The sequence below is a fragment of the Copidosoma floridanum genome, unplaced genomic scaffold (genome assembly GCF_036245765.1).
Source record: "Copidosoma floridanum isolate Cflo_tuat_1 unplaced genomic scaffold, Cflo_Japanese_pri ptg000020l, whole genome shotgun sequence".
Classification (NCBI taxonomy): Eukaryota; Metazoa; Arthropoda; class Insecta; order Hymenoptera; family Encyrtidae; genus Copidosoma; species Copidosoma floridanum.
The window spans coordinates 25,517,901-25,531,816 of NW_028321897.1; the positions used below are offsets into that span (position 1 = coordinate 25,517,901).

At 32.9% G+C, this 13,916-nt stretch overlaps 1 protein-coding gene across 6 annotated transcripts in view; it reads right to left on the minus strand.

The window, feature by feature from the left end:
• The window catches only part of Wdr33 (WD repeat domain 33), a 312,953-nt gene that overhangs the window by 271,853 nt on the left and 27,184 nt on the right, over positions 1 to 13,916 (minus strand). Inside the window, exon 1 of one of the 6 annotated variants that reach the window (XM_089593913.1) lies at positions 1,746 to 1,771. The exons of the other annotated variants lie outside the window; for them this stretch is intronic. The gene's annotated coding sequence lies outside the window, so the exon portion shown is untranslated. Of the gene's footprint in view, positions 1 to 1,745; positions 1,772 to 13,916 lie in introns of those variants that run through there. 6 annotated transcript variants of the gene reach the window in all.

Sequence of the window (13,916 nt, forward strand, 5' to 3'; positions counted from 1 at the left end):
CTTATATTGGCCCTGAAAAAAGCCAGTTGTGAAATTTCTAGTTATTCCTTATTATTGTTCTTGATGATGGAGAGCCAGCTATTGGTAGCTTGACTCTTACCCTCGAAGTCTGTGTACGGAGACCGTACATGAGGGAGATACGCCGCTGACCAAAATATATCTCGTCTTCAGGTCGTTCCCCGGATAACCAACCGCTCATCGTTAGTCGGGAAAGTGGGACTGGAGAATACCTCCTCGGTATAGGTATAATGCCGTTGGAATGACCACTAAGAAGTTGGCAGTTGTGGCTGCCCGTATTCTTCAGGGCTGTCTTCCCTGGCTTACAGTTGTAGTAATAAAGTTCTCTGATGGCAGCAGGACAGATTGTGGTACGGCCACATAACTCTGAAGTGTTGGAGCAGGATGTGCTCTGGCTAGACACGTCTCCTGGTATTCCACCAGAGATGTTATCGGATACATTTTTTATTGATGGCACTCGTCAATTCTAGACGTTCAGGGTGCAAGCAGACTTAAATCACTTGCCTATTGGATAAGAGCGTCATCGGTAACCGGGGTAACCAGCTGCACGACTATCATCTATATTCTCGATACAGCTCGATGACCTGCCAGTAGGCGATTGCAGTAATACTAGCAACGCTCCGGCCTATTATAACCACACTTATTTAATTCTGTTGCAGGTAGCTTCGATTTTATGTCAACGCCACCTAGCGGATCCTACTGAACTAAAGTGAAAATCTGGTGTATTTTTGCAATACTTTTAAGCTTTTTTATTGCTATTGTTATTAAATTTTTCAAGATAAAAATCATAGTAAAACCATCTAGGAAGTGTCAAGAATCGGTGTGCAAAATTTCAGCAAAATCGGTTCAGTAGTTTTCGCGGTTAGCGATTACAACGGTTTTAGCGACTTTGCTTTATATATTAGTAAGATACTTCCAAAGATTAACTAACAAAAATATTAACTATTATCATTATCGTTGTTTCCATAACTATCATTGCCTTATTAATTAAATCTCTCTTCTGTTTCGAAATAATCTATATCATTAATATTATCAATTTTGTCATCTGTTATATCTTGTTAATCTTTATTGAGTTTTTTAGTTTTTCTAAAAGAATATAATTATGCTTTGATAAGTTCTGTTAATTATTTTAAGTATGTTTTGTTTTGTAAAAAAAAAAATTTCAACTATCAAAAACAGCGGTAAAAAAAATGGATCAAGTTCATTTTGCACAAACATAAAGCAAACCATCTTCTCTCTTTTTTTATTCAACTGCTTTGTGATTTAAATGTGAAACCGATTACCATAAGTAACACAAGGTATCTGTTATGCTTTTATCAAATAACTAAGATACTTAAAGGGGAAAAATATGAGTAGAGTGATGCAAGCTTCCACATATATCTTTTGCAATTAGCTGAATACAGGAGCGTAGGAAAACTTTTGAAAGTTTCTCGAGAAATTTTATTAACGATAATTGTATATTTACGAAGTAGTTTAAGATTAATTCAAGCATTACAAAATGAAATGTAAGACTGCCCCCCTATAACTTGTTTTTTTAATATATTTAATTTAATGTGACGCAAAATAAATTTGGTTGATATATAGTTATAACTTTGTATATATTATTACTCTGTCATCGTTATCTGACTTCAAAAAAACATTTTTATAATAAATAAAGAATTTAATTAAAAATGAAATAAAACCACTTCTCATGAGCAAATTAATATTCATAATGGTAATCGACTTACCCCAGTTGAAGATATTTTTTTGCCTCTTCAAAGAAATCCATATACTGGTGCTGCTGTAGCCGCTTTTCTAGGAATACCATCGAAAACTTTGGATCACTCATGTATATAGGTCGCTTGAACGTATCTTTTAGCCTGGCTATTTTCAGACTTTTTGGCGGACATATTAAATTTACTATTGTCATATGGACTTACGATGCTCTTTATGATAACGAAGCAATTAAATAAATAATTATTAATCCATTTATGTAAGAATAAGTCCGTCAAAAGTGTTTACACTTTAATTATTACGCAAGTATTTTGAATTTCGGTCAATGTAGCCATTTTTTGTAAATTCTAGCAGCGCCATCTACAGTTCGGACTAATTTTCCAGTGATCCGTATGCTCTTACCTTTATTTAAAAAAAAATTTGTTCAAATCGGTTCGGCAGAAATATAGTTATTTTAACTATGGAAAAAAGTGCTTTATCTCCCACTGTGCGTCATTGATAAAATTTTAACATTGCTCTTTATGTCTCAGTCACATTTGCAATGCTGAAGATGTAAGATGTCCTGCTATTAGCAAAATCAATACATGAAGCATGATATGCACATCAATCATGCGCAAAACCAATTTATGCTTCTAAAAATGTCACTGCACTAAAGGACTGGCTGCTCACATCCACCAATACAGTGGATACAATGAATGATAATATTCTTCACTTTGATGATAATTTGTAGAATTTTATAATAAAATTAAAAAAAAGAAAGTCTAAGGAGAGGAAAATATATAGTTGTTTTTTACTGGTGGAAGGCTAAGATGGGTCTCCCACCACTTTCTTTTTAACAACCAACAAACAATAGTAGTAGTGTCATGTTAGTTATTTTAAAGTGGTCTTAAAGTTAACTGCAAGACATCTCTTAGTTTACTTTTAGTTATCTTTGAAAATATGTCAAATAATCCTAAAGTCATCTTTTAAAGGTGATGTTAAATGAAGAGTTCTCCCCATATAACGGGAGAACTCCCGCACCAATCCCCCTTTTTCAGGAGAAGAAGCCTAAGAGGTGAGAGGGACAAAGGTAACGAACGTGATCAAGATTTGCTAATGCTGCGTCGCCGTCTCTTTTCGTTTCAGGTCAAGACGCACGGTTACAAGATTGTGTCCTTTTCATGCTGATACAGTATACTACAATATTATTCGAAAAAGTAAGAAAAAAACTACTACTTATCACTGTAAAAAAAAGAGTAATGCTGTAAATCCTAATTTTTTGGAAAACAATGAAAACAACAGTAAAATGGGTATTTATGCAGTATTATTAAATAAAATTCAACATCAAGTGTTTACTTCAAACCTTATAAATAAGTTCAACCTTAATCAGCATACTGATCCTTGGGGTAGTGAAGCTAATCATGAAAGATTGTTTTGTTACTGGTGTAAACTGAAAAATCTAATTGGTATTTTAATTTTAAGTAACACACAATATTTTTAATATTTAAATTTTGTTTACAAAATAACTCATTCTGATAAATTTTTAAAAATTTACAAAGAATGTTTTTCATCGTAACACTTGTTTTATTAATTAATTAATTTTTTTTTTTTTTTTTTTCAATTTTTTAATTTTTATTTATTTACTACCGATTTATAAAATCTTTTCACCGTTATTTTTTTACAATATTTAAATATATTTTTATCTTATTTATATTTAAATAAAACTAACAACTTTATTTACATCTTTAAAAAACATTTGATTAATGAATGCATCAGATGTATTTAGAGTACAAACTGATTTCATATGCTAATTAGAAAACGGACAAAAAACAGCAGACTATTGGAATAAAACAAATTGTAGCAAAAGTTATGGGCTACTTGAAAATAACATTGTTGATAATATTAATATTGTGGACGAGTTACTTCGAGTGAAGTATCAAAAGTTTCCGATGTTCTTAATTTAAAAAACTCTAATGAATGACAAGAAATCACAAATATTGTCAGCCACGATTTTCTTAAAGATGTCCCATGAAAAAGTATGAAAGCACAAGGAAACAATCGATATAAATTTATGGATTGATTTAGGGAAAAATATAAGGCCACGGTTATAGAAATAATATCAGATAATACGGAAAGTGTTAGTTTACTTCATGCCAAGCGTCATTTGCGGTAATATTAATATAAATACTATTTTTGTCGATTCTATATAAAAAACAGTTCAATAAAGCAGTTCTCTCCCAGCCATCCACATAACTCTGAAGTCGAATTTGCCCACATCGACCCATTCATTGATCACCTACTCAAGTCACTACGGAATCGGAGAGTGCAACTACTACGGAGTCTACCCAATTAGCAAATGCACCAGCACAATCCACCAACAGCATCGTACCACGATTTCGCCTCACTACGGCAGATAATTAATCAGGCTCACCCTGCAGTATGTATCTCTTTAAACTCGACTGCTCAATATCCGCCAGAGAAGTCAATTAAATTTGGACATTCTATAAAATATATGAACGGTTTGTTCACTTATTACAAAAATAAGTTGTTTTGTTTCTTCACTAAAATTGTAGTTTAAATATTTTAATTCTTATTTACAGATAATTTTTTCGATTGATCAACAAATATCGTTATTACAAATAGAGAAGTGCATAATAGTTTAATTTTGACACCAAATTCAACAAAAGAAAATTATTTTATCAATGACAAAATAGTTGTTAAAAGTGAAAATTTATCTACATCGTCTACTGATAAATTTAAGTTTTTATTTTAAATGTATTTATCCAAAAAGTTATTTTTCTTATTAACTATGTAATTAACGTCCTTAAATCAAAAAACCACCTGAATCCCAAAGGAAAAATTGTGAAAGAAGAAAACGCAAGAAAAATTAATTATTGAATTAATACAGTTCAAAATTTCTCTTGCAATTATAAAAACTTTTAAAAACGTGAAAAATTAAGTAATCAGTTATTTATTTTTAGTTACTCATTTATTTTTATTCATTACATGATATAAAAGATGCACTACTAATATATACTTATTTTGAAATTTTCGAAACGTATACCTAAAAACTATATTTTATTGAATAAAGTATCTATTTAATTTATTTATAACCAAACCAAATAAATTATTACACAGTAAATAACCACCTGCATGGAAAATAATCAATAAAATGTACGACAAGATAAAGTAATAAAATGCCTTTCATTAGACACGGTCATAGCAAACCTACTAAAATCAAGCAAAATCTACTTTCGAGATTTACTCTGTAGGGCAGAACGCACCTATAAAAGTATAATTTCAAAAAATTAATGAAAAATGGAAAGAGACTAAGAAGTTATTGAATCTTGACGTAAATACGAATAAAAAATTACAACTACAAGGCGAAATATAAAATGTGTGCTGCCAACATAAGGAAATCGATCGGTCTTTAGTATGACGTAAAACTGAAGTATTACAAAATAAGCTGAGCAGAGTAACAGCTATTAAAAATTTACTTGTATCAGATTTTTGCTAGTCAGACCACACCACAGCCTAATAGACAGCAACGAAGGGTTTTTCTATTTCTACTTCATAACAGTCGATGATATTGTCTGCATCATAGTAACGGTATTAAAATTATGTAGGAAGTTTTAAACTAATTTCATAGTTACCTAGCCAAACTATTGACTTGTTGTAATATTGGGCTATGATGTAAACATTTTTTTGGAAAACTCTACTAACCTGGCTTTCCCCTACAACAAGCTAGCACAGCCAAGTCAGCAGGCCACCACGGTGCTTAATGTATAACTTGATCCTAATTTGCAGTTAATTTGTACGTTAAAATTAAATTTGACGCTGCACCCAGGAACCAAAAAACCAGTTGTGTGTCAGCTTGATATCAAACTAGCTCTACCACTAGTGTTATCTGGGATCCTCAAAACTTGAAAATACAATTCCAATGGGATAATGTGCCACTAATTTTCCACTGAACCGTTAGCTAGCTGCCGATTTTACCACTGCACCCAGAAGCCGGAAAACCGATTTCGTATCAGCTTAATATCAAGCTAGCACTGCCAGTGGTGTTACCTCGGAATCCTGAAAACTCAAAAATACTTGTCTAACAGGATAATTTGCCACTAATTTGCCACTGAACCGCAAGCTAGCTGCAAATTTTACCGCTACATCCAGCAGCCAGTAAATCGGTTAGCTTAATACCCAGATAGCACCAGCACTAATGTTATCTTGGGATCCAGTGAACTTAGAAATACAGTTAAAATGGGATAGTTTGCCACTAATTTGCAACTGAACTGTAAGCTAGCTGACGATTTTATCATTGCACCCAGAACCCCGGAAATCGGTTGCGTATTAGCTTCGTATCAAGCTAGCACCACCACTTGTGTTATCTCGGGATCCTGTCAACTTGGTAATACAGTTCCAACGGGATAATTTGCCGCTGTTAGCCAACTGTAGGTTTCACCAAAACACGCAGACGCCAGAAAATTAGTTGCGTATCAGCTGAATATCCAGCTAGCACCACCACTGATGTAATCTCGGGATCCTGACAACTTGAAGATACAATCCTAGCAGGATAATTTACCGCTAATTTACTGCTGATCCGTAAACTAGCTACCAATTTTACCGCTGCACCCAGAAGCCCGGAAATCAGTTCCGTATTAGCTTGATATCAAGCTAGCACCATCACTGGTATTATCTCGGGATCCTGTCAACTTGGTAATACAGTTCCAACGAGATTTACCGCTGAACTGTTAGGTGACTGTAGGTTTTACCGAAGCATCCAGATGCCAGGAAATCAGTTGCGTGTGAGCTTGACATCAAGATAGCACTGACACTGTTATTATCTTGGCTTCCTCACAACTCAGGAAAAGAATTCTAACGGGATAATTTGCCGTTAATTTGCCCCTGAACTGCTAGCAATCTGCCAATTTGGCCGCAGCACCCAGAAACCAGAAAATCGGTTGCATGTCATCTTGAAATTAGGATAGCGCCATCACTATCGTTATCTCGGCTTCCTGACAACTCAGGGACATGATTCTAACGGTATAATTTGCCACTTAACCAGCTGACCTAGCTGACTGCTAATTTTTTCGCTGCACACAAAAGCAAAAAAATCCATTGCGTGATAGACTAATATCTAACCAGCACATTAACAACTGAAGTTAAGGGATGCTAATATTTTGGATAATATAAAAAAGTTAAATCATGCTATAAATTTTTTAGTCTTGGTCGTGTTGCGTTAAAAACCTTCACCAACATAATTTTGTGAACATGGGTCAACCAATGCATTAATATCTAATGATTTTAAATAATCCTACCTTGATATGTTTTATAATATCCTCAATTTACACATCTAGATTGATTTAAACACAAAAAAAAATTTTTTCTCGTGCTTTTGGCAAAGTAAATTAGGTTACACAGACAATTTTAACTTCACATTTTTATTCAGGAGAGAATCAGAATTGAAATTAGTTGAGTTCAAATATACTTATTAGTGTATAAATAATTAAGTGCAATAATGATAATAACCGATTCTGCTGCGACTAGTTTTATAGTAATATAAACACTATTCAATTTGTTTGATTAATAATAAAAAAGTTAGTCTAGCCCTCACTTGCTACATTATTTTTTTAAGCTCTCTGAAACTTAAATTTTCCAGCACATTTTATTTCAATTCAGTTTAGAAGATAAAGGCACACCTCTATCTAATTTGGATCATAGTTCTCACAGTATCTGTAAGAAATAAAAAAAATTTGTAAGACACTGACATAGATTTTCTGAAAATAAAACTTACTCAGTCAAAAAATTTTCGTGAGAACCTAAAACTGCACTAATTTTTGTATAATTTTCAAAAAAAAAATTTTTTCTCAATTTACGTGTCTGAACCAGATTAAAGTTTTCTTACTAATATATAAAGCAAAAACGCTAAAACCGTTGTAATCGCTAACCGCAAAAACTACTGAACCGATTTTGTTGAAATTTTGCACACAGATTCATAATACTTCCTAGATGGTTTTAGTATAGTTTTTATCGTAAAAAATTTAATAACAATAGCAATAAATGAGCTCTAAGTTTTGCAAAAATACGCCAGCTTTTCATTTTAGTTCAGTAAAATCCGCTAGGTGGCGTCGGCATAAAAGGCTACCTGCAACAGAATTAAATAAGTGTAGTTATAATAGGCCAGAGCGTCTCGATAATGATGTAGTCAAGCTTCGGCAGTTCAACGAACTGTGTAGAGAATGCAGATGACAGTCTTGCAGCTGGGTATCCCGGTTACGGACGACACTCTTATCCAAGGGGAAAGGGACCTAGGTGTCATTCACCCTGAATCTCGACGAGTGCGACCAAAAAAAAAAAATTATTCCAACCGATGTCGTCTCTGCCACAATACCAGGAGACATATCTAGCCAGAGCTCAATCTGCTCCAACTCACCAGAGTTGTTTGGTAGTCCCACCATCCCACCTGGTGCAGTTAGAGAATTTGTGGCTACAAATGTAAGACAGGGAAAACAGCTCTGAGGGGCACGGGTAGCCACAACGGCTACCTTCTTGGTCATCACGTCCCCAACGCGCTTACCCACATGTTCCCGTCTAACGATGAGCGGTTGATTATCTGGGGAAAGGCCCGAGACGAGATATTCTTTGGTCAGCGGCGTACCTGCTTCCATTACAGTCTCCGTACATCGAGACTCCCAGGGTAAGAATCAAGCAACCCGTAGCCAGCTCTTCATCATCAGGAATAATAATAAAGAATAGCCTGGAAGTTTCACCACTGGCGCTTTTTAGGGTCATTAAAAGTATTGGCGTTCCCTACTTAACCATCAATTTCATCGGTTCTTTTTATGATCCACCTAAGTGTAAACTACCTTGCCAACAAATACATTTTTATTACCATTTCCGGAAGCGATTCGTCGACTAAAAGACTATATTAACTAAATACGGGCACTATTAAACCAAGTCAGCTATTCACTAGCAGACGTCACCTGCGGAGTTGTTCTTCGCAAGGCTGAAAAACCCGGTGACCGACGACCCTATATTACCCTCTCGACTCTGAGCATTTAACCAGAAATCACTGATCCTCTCCAAGGTCTGCGCTGGGCAAACCTATAACAGCTATAAAGAAAAAAAAACTTGAGCCAACGGAACAGCCTCCACTGGACAAGTATCACTAACCAATCTCCCCATCTAAGATCACCAAAAAACTGAATCTGCAAAATAAAAAAGGTGCTTTAGACACCAACGTCTTCGACGTTATACCAGGAGACGTTGGGAAAGATCTTTACAACTAGCTCCCAAGCTTCGGACTTTGTAATTTTTCTCCCGAGTAGTCTGGGTTTTCAACATCAGGCCAGAGAAGATCACCTTGAGGTATCCAGACAGTCACAATTGCTGTTAACTGAAGACTGAAAGAGTTTATTTAATAAGCTCACCGGTCTTTTTTAGGGCTATCGGACGTCGAACTACCTTGCCAACAAATATATTAGAACTTAACAAAGTTGACAGAAAACAGCCTTTAGGGGTCACAAAAATTTTAAGCATGCCAAAAGTCGCAAGAGGGTGAATTGGAAGAAAAACTTCAAATGTATCTAATAAATACAATTTTGCTTAGGCGTCAAGAAACTGACGCAGAAAATTTATCGAGAGTAAAACAGCAGCGTTAAAATCGACAATTAAAGAGTCCATTACGTGAGAGATCAGCTTTTCATTGTACCTTCAGAGCAATCTCTGAAATCTTTAAAGATCCTACTTCAGATTTTTAAATAAGTAGAAAATGTTTTTGTGTTTTTGTGGCAATAAAAATGTAGGGTTTAAGATCCAGGACTTTGTTGCTTTGGTAATAAAGTTGTGAGATATGAGAAAAAAAAATTTTTTTAATATATATTTTTTGGGGGTTTAAAATCTTAACAGCTTTAAAAAATAGCCCTTTTCGTGAATTATACGGGAAAAACTGTAAATCAACGGCTTCTTATGGCCACCGATTATTTTACGGCATAAAGAATGCACGGTACTTTTTAGCATAATTATTTTTTTTGAATTTTTACCCATTATTTGACCAAATAAACTATTTGGATTCCGAAAAAATATGTTTTTAATAAGAAGATTTTTGTTCTGAGATGTGTCAGGAATATGTGTAAAATTTCTAACTGAAAACGTTTCACATTACATGTCAACACACTACGGTGTTTTATTTAGTAATTAAGACGGGGGGCTGCTAGTCAAATATATATGAGGCTACGTATAGTAGCAAGGTTGAAGACTTTAAATTAATTACCTTTTTCATATAGTGATTAGGAAAGTCGATCATATGTCTGATGCAATTTGTTTTTGAATTTATATTCTATAGAAGAACAGATGCTATCAATTTTAGAGATAAGGAATATGTTAAAAAACCAATTTTAGTTGATAGCAAAACAAATCGAATTTTCCTTGAAGTGTATTACGTATATTAACTAAAGGACTGCGCCCTGTGTGTGCTCCTTGACAGTTTATTAAAAATATTTTTATCAATTTATTTCAGCACATAAAGCCATTTAAAAAACTTATGTAAATTTTTTTAAATGTATATATTTTCATTTTATTTCAGAGAGTAAAGTTACCTAAATTTGTATCTCGCTCAGTTGTAATCTTCATCAACGTACAAATTAAAATTACTTTCTATTTATATAATTAAACATTATTCTTTAAATTCACCCTTGCTTGACTAGTTTTAACTGATCACAAAATAAATAAACGAGCTTTACTACGTGACCGATTCACAAAAACATTTTAACACATTTTATCTCGCTTTAAATAAGCAAAACAATTTAAAAAAAATTTTTTTTTGATACGATACTAATTTTATACTATTGATTTATATCAATTATAATACATTTTTTGAGACATTTTTAATACAGAGTAAAGGTCTCAGTCGAAGGGCTAGTACAAGGAATCAGTTAGATAAGAATCAGGCTGACAAGCCAAATCAACTAACTCAACACATTTGGCCAAATCAAGCCTCAGATTTGGACTTGAACGGTATTGTGTCCTAATCCATCGACCGCTCTATCATGAAGAATCTCATGCTGCTTCTAAGAAAATTGTTTTGGCAATAATTGACCTACGGGTGTTCTCAACACCATGTAACCAAAGGGCGCCCAGATAAGCAAGTGCTCCAAAATTACAAATTTATTAAATTTTTTGTAGAAAAAATATATTGAATATTACATAAATATATGTTCAATTCATTTTTTATTACAATTAATTGTATATTTTTTTCAAAACGGGGTTACCCATGAAATCATACTTTACGCATATTGTTATATTTTTGGGTAGTTAATTACTAATCACATAGTAATGTTAGTTCTAAATCCTCTCCTACTACCTCACACTATAAGTAAAACAACTAAACTGCACCTATCAAGGTTGATATAGCTGAGCTATCTAAAAACACTTTTTCATCTTTTTTTATTCATATTCAAGGATATTGTCAATTTTCAATGATTTTAGAGAGTAAAAAATTAAGTTTTTCTACTTCGGGCGTTTTTAAGGGGCTGCAGCACCCTTAGTAGGGAAAAAAGTTTTTGCCCAAATGTACATACAGACTGGGTGGTCCCAACCAAATTGGTCAAGGTCTCATAGTAACAAAACAAAAAGGTTGAAATAATTTTTTTTTATAATTTGATTCTGCAGTTTATAAAACTCGTAAAACTGAAAAACATAGGCTTGAAATATAAAAACACTTAATTCTTAGATAATCAATAATTATTATAACCTTTGTCTTGTTGATATAATAAATTAAAAAATTTAATTTATTAAAGAGATGGTCGAAGAATTTGAAGTTATTAATAAACGACCAGCAATTATAAAAGCTGATAAACAAAATCTTAAAATTCTAAAACGACGAATGTTTCTTAAAGATTTAACAATTACCTTAAAAGCTAATAAAATATTTAGTCTACCTTCAGGTACTAAATAAATAAATATATGATTAGTATTTTTAATAATGAAAATAAGCAACTTCATTGAATCATAAAGAATAATATCAATAGAGGAATTAGAAAGTGTAATTCCTGTCAAACCTTCTAAACTAATTAAAAACAGAAATCCTTGTAATTATAAATGTAGAATATTTAATTTTGATTTTATTCCATTTAATGATGCTAATTATCTAAAAATTTTCATTCCTGTTGGAATGGCAATAATTTTAGTAACTGAGGTAAAATAAGCTCGAGTATCTACTTCTGTACGAATAGTAAATATATGATGAGCTTAAACAATAAAACTAAATAAACTAATAGAAACTGTTGCATAAATTATTTTTGTAATTCCAAATATTTTTTTTTTCTTTGTCATTACAAATTATCTGAGAAATTAATCAAAATTCTGGTAAAATTAAAATGTAAGCTTCAGGATGACCAAGAAATCAAAACAAATTTTTGTATAATACTAGATCTTTTTCTACAGAATCAAAAAATGAAGTATTGAGATTTCAATCAAATAAAAGTATAGAAATAGCTCCTGCTAATAAAGGTGAAGATAATAATGATGAAATAACTGTTAATAGTGTTGCTCATGCAAATAATGGTAATATTTCCAACCTAAAAATTGTTATATTTAAAATAAATGAAATAAAATTAATTGACCCTATGATTGATGGAGCCCCTGCAATATGTAAGGATAAAATCGAAAAATCTACTGATGGCCTAATGTAAGAAAGATTTAGAAGATAAAGGAGGATAAAATGTTAAACCTGTTCCAGTTCCTGATCCAACGAATATTCGAGAAATTAGTAATATAATTTTTGGAGGTAAAAGTCAAAATAATATATTATTCATTCAAGGAAAGGCTTCATCAGAAATGTCTATAATCAAAGAAATTAGACGATTTTAAAGTCTTCCTATTATTACAGGAATTACAATATATATATATATATATATATATATATATATATATATATATATATATATAATAAAAGCATAAGCAGTAACTAAAAAATTATAAACTGTATTACTCCCAATTAGAGAACCTAGATTTATTTATTGATTTAGTAAAATTAACGGGACCAAGATCCCATTACATGTAATTGTGTAGCTTAAATAATAATGTAAAGTTAAGGCGAGAGTTCAATGTAATAAGTGCTCTGATGGACAGTGCTCGGGTAACACAAACGAATAAGTCGCACAAAACAGTCAACATATACACACTGTCAACAAGGCACCATAAAACGCCATTTCAAATAGAAAAATGAAAATTAAAAATTAATACAACGTAATTAATTATTGCTATGGGCCGTTACATACATTTGAGAATAAGTGGGACCATATATAATTTAAACCGGTTAACATTATCGAACTCATGTAAGTCACAATCTAAAGACGCGATATAGTTCCATACTCTTCTCAGTCTTGCAGTAGGTGTAAAAAACGAAAAATCATTAACATAGGTACGCTCAACGACCGGCGCATAGTGTCTCGAATTATATGGGATTGATCTTGCAACGAAGAGATTTGTAAGATTGGGGCAATTAACGAGGTCGTGTGCAATTTTACAAATAAAACAACAGTCAATGAGGTCATGACCAGACTTTACAGAACAAACATTCAACATTGACGCAATAGCAGAGTAGTCATGACTCAGATACGACATAGGTCTACGTAACTTATATGACATGAATCTTAAAAAACTATGATTGACTCTTTCCAAAATTTCTACACGATTTTGGTAATGGGGGGTCCATACGACCGAACAATAATTTATAATAGGCAGCATCAGCGTTCTGTATAAATAAATCAGCGTCCTGGGGTCCGTAAAGTCAGACGTATTTTTTATCAAAAAACCCAAACTATTGTGAGCCCTAAACGTGACTTTAACCAAGTACTCGTCAAAAGAGAGCTTGTCATTCAGGATTACGCCCAGATCGCTGATAGATTCCACGGTACTTATAATACTACCATTAAAGTTGTAATCGTAAATGAATGGGTCTCTATGTTTACAAAATCTAACAATATGGCACTTGCGTATATTCAACGGCAAATTATTAATTAAAGCCCATTCATTAAAAGAGTTTATATCATATTGTAGTTTGAAAGAGTAAAATGGTGACTTAATTGTAGTAAATAGCTTAACGTCGTCTGCATAAATCAAAAACTGTGCAAAGCTCAAATAGCGGGGTGAGTCATTTATGAATAAAACAAACAGTATTGGGCCAATATGTGAGCCCTGTGGGACGC